This window comes from Dendrobates tinctorius, unplaced genomic scaffold (genome assembly GCF_039654945.1).
Source record: "Dendrobates tinctorius isolate UK_male_01 unplaced genomic scaffold, ASM3965494v1 ptg000109l, whole genome shotgun sequence".
Lineage (NCBI taxonomy): Eukaryota > Metazoa > Chordata > Amphibia > Anura > Dendrobatidae > Dendrobates > Dendrobates tinctorius.
Genome location: NW_027361777.1, coordinates 10,506 through 16,514, shown reverse-complemented (window position 1 = coordinate 16,514; position 6,009 = coordinate 10,506). Strand labels below are relative to the sequence as shown.

The window sequence follows — 6,009 nt, the reverse complement described above, 5'->3', positions numbered from 1 at the left end:
ATGCATGACAATTCACCATCTCATGCTACAAAGAATACCTCTGAGTCATTGGCTGCTATGGGCATAAAAGGAGATAACCTCATGGTGTGGCCACCATCTTCCCCTGACCTCACCCCTATTGAGAACCTTTGGCGTATCATCAAGCAAAAGATCTATGAGGGTGGGAGGCAGTTGACATCAAAACAGCAACTCTGGGAGGCAATTCTGACTTCATGCAAAGAAATCCAAGCAGTAACTCTCCAAAAACTCCCACGTTCAATGGATGCAAGAATTGTGAAGGTGATATCAAAGAAGGGTTCCTATGTTAACATGTAACTTGGCCTATTAGGATGTTTTGGAGTTAAATAGCTTTTTTGTTCAGTGAATGTGACCTCCTAATGCTGCAAATTCCACAAACGAGCATTTTCAGTTCTTTAAAACATATCAAATGTTTAGAAATTCTACTGTGCCTAATAATTTGGAACAGTGCACTTTGAGTTTTTATTCATTTTGGAGATTATACTGTTATCATTGGGAGGTTTCTTCAATAAAATTCGATGTATACTCTAACGGGTGATGACTTTTATTAGTCTGACTGTCATTTGCACCGGCCACTTAGGAAAATCAGAGAAAAATATAATTTCCATAATAATCTGGAACATAGTGTATGATGACTGTCGGTTGTGCTCTTATGATGACTGTCGGTTGCGTTCTATTATGACTGTCAGTTACGCTCTTTTATGATGACTGTCAGTTGCGCTCTTTTATGATGACTGTCAGTTGCGCTCTTTTATTATGACTGTCGGTTGTGCTCTTTTATGATGACTGTTGGTTGCGCTCTTTTATGATGACTGTCGGTTGCTTTCTTTTACATCGGTTGCGCTCTTTTACGATGCCCTTCGGTTGTGCTCTTTTATGATGACTGTCAGTTGCTTTCTTTTATGACTGTTGGTTGTGCTGTTAGGATGACTGTCGGTTGTGCTCTTATGATGACTGTCGGTTGCGCTCTATTATGACTGTCAGTTACGCTCTTTTATGATGACTGTCAGTTGCGCTCTTTTATGATGACTGTCAGTTGCGCTCTTTTATGATGACTGTCAGTTGCTTTCTGTTATGACTGTCGGTTGCGCTCTGTTATGATGACTGTCGGTTGCGCTCTGTTACGATGACTGTCGGTTGCGCTCTGTTACGATGACTGTCGGTTGCGCTCTGTTACGATGACTGTCGGTTGCGCTCTGTTACGATGACTGTCGGTTGCTTTCTGTTACGATGACTGTCGGTTGCTTTCTGTTACGATGACTGTTGGTTGCTTTCTGTTACGATGACTGTCGGTTGCGCTCTGTTACGATGACTTTCGGTTGCGCTCTGTTACGATGACTGTCGGTTGCTTTCTGTTACGATGACTGTCGGTTGCGCTCTGTTACGATGACTGTCGGTTGCGCTCTGTTACGATGACTGTCGGTTGCGCTGTTACGATGACTGTCGGTTGCGCTCTGTTACGATGACTGTGGGTTGCGCTGTTATGATGACTGTCGGTTGCGCTCTGTTATGACGACTGTCGGTTGCGCTCTGTTATGACTTTCGGTTGCTTTCTGTTACGATGACTGTCGGTTGCGCTCTGTTATGATGACTGTCGGTTGCGCTCTGTTACGAAGACTGTCGGTTGCGCTCTGTTACGAAGACTGTCGGTTGCGCTCTGTTACGAAGACTGTCGGTTGCGCTCTGTTACGAAGACTGTCGGTTGCGCTCTGTTACGATGACTGTCGGTTGCGCTCTGTTATGATGACTGTCGGTTGCACTCTGTTATGATGACTGTCGGTTGCGCTCTGTTACAATGACTGTCGGTTGCGCTCTGTTACGAAGACTGTCGGTTGCGCTCTGTTACGATGACTGTCGGTTGCGCTCTGTTACGAAGACTGTCGGTTGCTTTCTGTTACGATGACTGTCGGTTGCTTTCTGTTACGATGACTATCGGTTGCGCTCTGTCATGATGACTGTCGGTTGCGCTCTGTTACGAAGACTGTCGGTTGCGCTCTGTTACGATGACTGTCGGTTGCGCTCTGTTACGAAGACTGTCGGTTGCGCTCTGTTACGAAGACTGTCGGTTGCTTTCTGTTACGATGACTGTCGGTTGCTTTCTGTTACGATGACTATCGGTTGCGCTCTGTCATGATGACTGTCGGTTGCGCTCTGTTACGAAGACTGTCGGTTGCGCTCTGTTACGATGACTGTCGGTTGCGCTCTGTTACGATGACTGTCGGTTGCACTCTGTTACGATGACTGTCGGTTGCGCTCTGTTACGATGACTGTCGGTTGCGCTCTGTTACGATGACTGTCGGTTGCGCTCTGTTACGAAGACTGTCGGTTGCTTTCTGTTACGATGACTGTCGGTTGCGCTCTGTTACGATGACTGTCGGTTGCTTTCTGTTACGAAGACTGTCGGTTTCGCTCTGCTATGATGACTGTTGGTTGCGCTGTGTTGAGGACTGCAGGTAAAATGAGGACCACGAACTGTCACCACAGCTCAGCACTGACGCGTCCACATCGGAGAGGCAAGTGACAGCGTCAAACGCAAAAACAGGCTGCGCCGCTCAGACACCGGAGCCCCAGTACTTCCGGTCCCGTACTAGCCCCGCCCAGCTCAGAAATCCTATAATATTCTTCCGCTGTTTCTCAACAGTTCAAAATTCCACAGTCACGTGACGTGGATCTTGCGAGCATAATCACATGACTGTGACGTCAGCAAAGGTCCTTGTACTGGAGACAGGAAAAGAGGGAGTCCCATAGCGTTTAATGGTGCGGCAGTCCTGGGCCTCAGGGAGGACAGGCAGCGCCTGCTGTCTGGTGATGTCAGTGGCGGCGCGCTCTCTATTGGCTCTCAGTCCGAGTAGTCGCTGACATAACGCGCACGGCTTTGACAGGTAAACACGTGCGTGGTGTCCACGGGACGTGACAGCGGACCGGCTTCCATCGCGGCAAGTCCTAGACGCGAGCCGGGGGAGAGCGCCCGTCAGTATGGCCGGCGGCCGGGGCTGCGAAGGTAGCGGCCACAGCGACCACCAGTACTGTGAGCTGTGCGGCAAGATGGAGAACTTACTGCGCTGCGGCCGCTGCCGGAGCTCGTTCTACTGCAGCAAGGAGCACCAGCGCCAGGACTGGAAGAAGCACAAGCAGGTGTGTAAGGGCACGGAGCCCGCGGGCACAGCCGCTGTACACAGGCGGCCAGGCGACGTGGCCGGCGGAGCTGCCCCACCGTGCCCTCCATCCACCCAGCGGGACGTGGCCGGCGGAGCTGCCCCACCGTGCCTTCCATCCACCCAGCGGGACGTGGCCGGCGGAGCTGCCCCACCGTGCCCTCCATCCACGCCGCGGGAGGTGGCCGGCGGAGCGTCCCCACCGTGCTCCCGATCCACGCCGCGGGGGGTGGCCGGCGGAGCTGCCCCACCGTGCTCACGCTCCACGCCGCGGGAGGTGGTCGTCGGAGGGGCCACCCTGAGTGCCATCAACGAGGAAGACTACACCCAGAAGTCGGGCGAGGCGGCCGGCCGGCGAGCGGGAGGCCCGGAGCGGCCCAATGGGCACAGCGCCCCCCTGCTGCAGAAGCTGGCCCAGGAGTACATCGTCCCGTGCATGAACAAGCATGGCATCTGTGTGCTGGACGACTTCCTGGGCCAGGACTTTGGGGACAGCATTGTTGGCGAGGTGAAGGCTCTGCACAGCACGGGACGCTTCACTGATGGCCAGCTGGTGAGCCAAAAGAGCAGCGACTCCAAGGACATCCGTGGGGACCAGATCACTTGGGTGGAGGGCAAGGAGGCCGGCTGCCAGGCCATTGGGCACCTGATGACCAGCATGGACGACCTGATACGCCACTGCGGTAGCAAGCTGGGCAACTTCAGAATAAACGGCCGAACCAAGGTGGGTGCCACGCACCGCTGCCCGTGTTAGGCAGGGTGCCACGCACCGCTGCCCCGTGTGCCGCGTAGTGTTAGGCAGGGTGCCACGCACCGCTGCCCCGTGTGCCGCGTAGTTGTTAGGCAGGGTGCCACGCACCGCTGCCCCGTGTGCCGCGTAGTGTTAGGCAGGGTGCCACGCACCGCTGCCCCGTGTGCCGCGTAGTGTTAGGCAGGGTGCCACGCACCGCTGCCCCGTGTGCCGCGTAGTTGTTAGGCAGGGTGCCACGCACCGCTGCCCCGTGTGCCGCGTAGTTGTTAGGCAGGGTGCCACGCCCCGTGTGCCGCGTAGTTGTTAGGCAGGGTGCCACGCCCCGTGTGCCGCGTAGTTGTTAGGCAGGGTGCCACGCACCGCTGCCCCGTGTGCCGCGTAGTTGTTAGGCAGGGTGCCACGCACCGCTGCCCCGTGTGCCGCGTAGTTGTTAGGCAGGGTGCCACGCACCGCTGCCCCGTGTGCCGCGTAGTTGTTAGGCAGGGTGCCACGCACCGCTGCCCCGTGTGCCGCGTAGTTGTTAGGCAGGGTGCCACGCGGGATCAGATGGCTCTCTGAGGCCCTGTTCACACTGTGACAGACGGACGCCATGCCAGAGCTATAGAGCGCAGTGATACTAGTGGCCTCAGTTGTGTGGTGTGTCCCCCCCCCCCCCCCCCTCTTTTGCTGCCCTTAAGTGATATCAATGCTTTTTACCCTTAAAGGGACCATGTCATGTAAGGTAAGGCTATGTTACTTGCAGGTTAATAGCTAACTGATATCATGCTGCGCCTTTTCAGTCTCGTGTCATTTCAGCACACCTTCAGTCTCCTCTGTGCATAGTGAGCAACGGCAGTAACTGTGCCCTGACTGCCAGCAGGATTTACATTGGAAGGTTGTCGGTCAGTGCCGCTGCTGCGGTTACAACTGCTGCTCTCTCTCCACAGAGCCATGACTGAAACCATGCCAGCGCCACCCCTATTCCTGGAAGCCAATGCTGCCGGGGGGAATACAGTTGATTTCTTCCATGCAGTGGAACGCTGTGTGTGGGCCGCATGGTGTCAGAACGCCATTAACCTGCAGATTAACCTCATTTTGTGATCCTTTGAATATGTTATAGGCTTTTTTGTTTTGCATTTGGGGTTCATTACCATTTTTGCACCACTAGCTTTGACAGGCTAAAAAAGTAAGTAACCTAATTTAATAATAGGTGCAGAATACCTGCATCATCAAAACCTAACCAAATGCTCATCATTAGAATCGCCGGTGGATTCTCAGTTAGATCTTTCTGCAGCCAGCTGGCATGTGCAGGTAACCATAGAGCCAGGAAAAGTCAAATACATCTAGTTTTTTCTTTTTAAATTTTACCCAATTGCAAAAAAAATAACTTAATTTAAGCCCCTCACAACATTGCGTGAGGCTGGTGTAAGGACGTAGTCTCACGGTGAGCTGGCTGGTGATGTTACAAAAGGACCTGCCTCTAACAATCATGCAGTCTTTAACATGTGGCAACATGGGTGCGTGTCATTCTACGTGATTGTGGGTCACCAATGGGTTGCTTGTCATTATGGAGGTCCCTTGAATCTCTACCTGTGGCCAGACTTCAAAGGGAACCGTGACTTTTGCTTTACACGGAAGCTACAGGAGGGCGGCATCGCAAGAAGATGGGAGGCACCGGACCGTGCCCAGCAGGTGAGTATAATAACTTATTTTTCTTATCTTTCAGATCAGACTGGGGGCTTATCTACAGTAGCATTATAGAATGCTGTAGATAAGCCCTGAAAGGCGGTGGCCCCATCTTATAGCGGCCAAAACAGCTGACATGTTTCCTTTAAGGAGACTATATTAAGCACAGTAGAAAGTTTAAAAAAAAAAAGTTTTGAAGAAAATTACACACATGTTCAAATCGCTGCCCCTTCTCACCCATTAAAAATAAAGATGATAAAAAATTACATGACGTGGTATAACAGAGTTCAGAAAAGCTTGATCTATCAAAATATGAAAATAAACCAAATCGGTAAACACCGTAAATGAAAGATATCAAGAACGACAAAATTACATTTTTGATGGCTACAATAGCACATAAAGTGCTGTAACAAACGATCA

The 6,009-nt window shown here is 52.1% G+C and overlaps 1 pseudogene; it reads left to right on the top strand.

The window, feature by feature from the left end:
• Positions 1-2,692: 2,692 nt before the first annotated feature.
• On the top strand, positions 2,693-3,927 carry LOC141100812 (egl nine homolog 1 pseudogene; annotated as a pseudogene).
• The last annotated feature ends 2,082 nt before the right edge of the window (positions 3,928-6,009 follow it).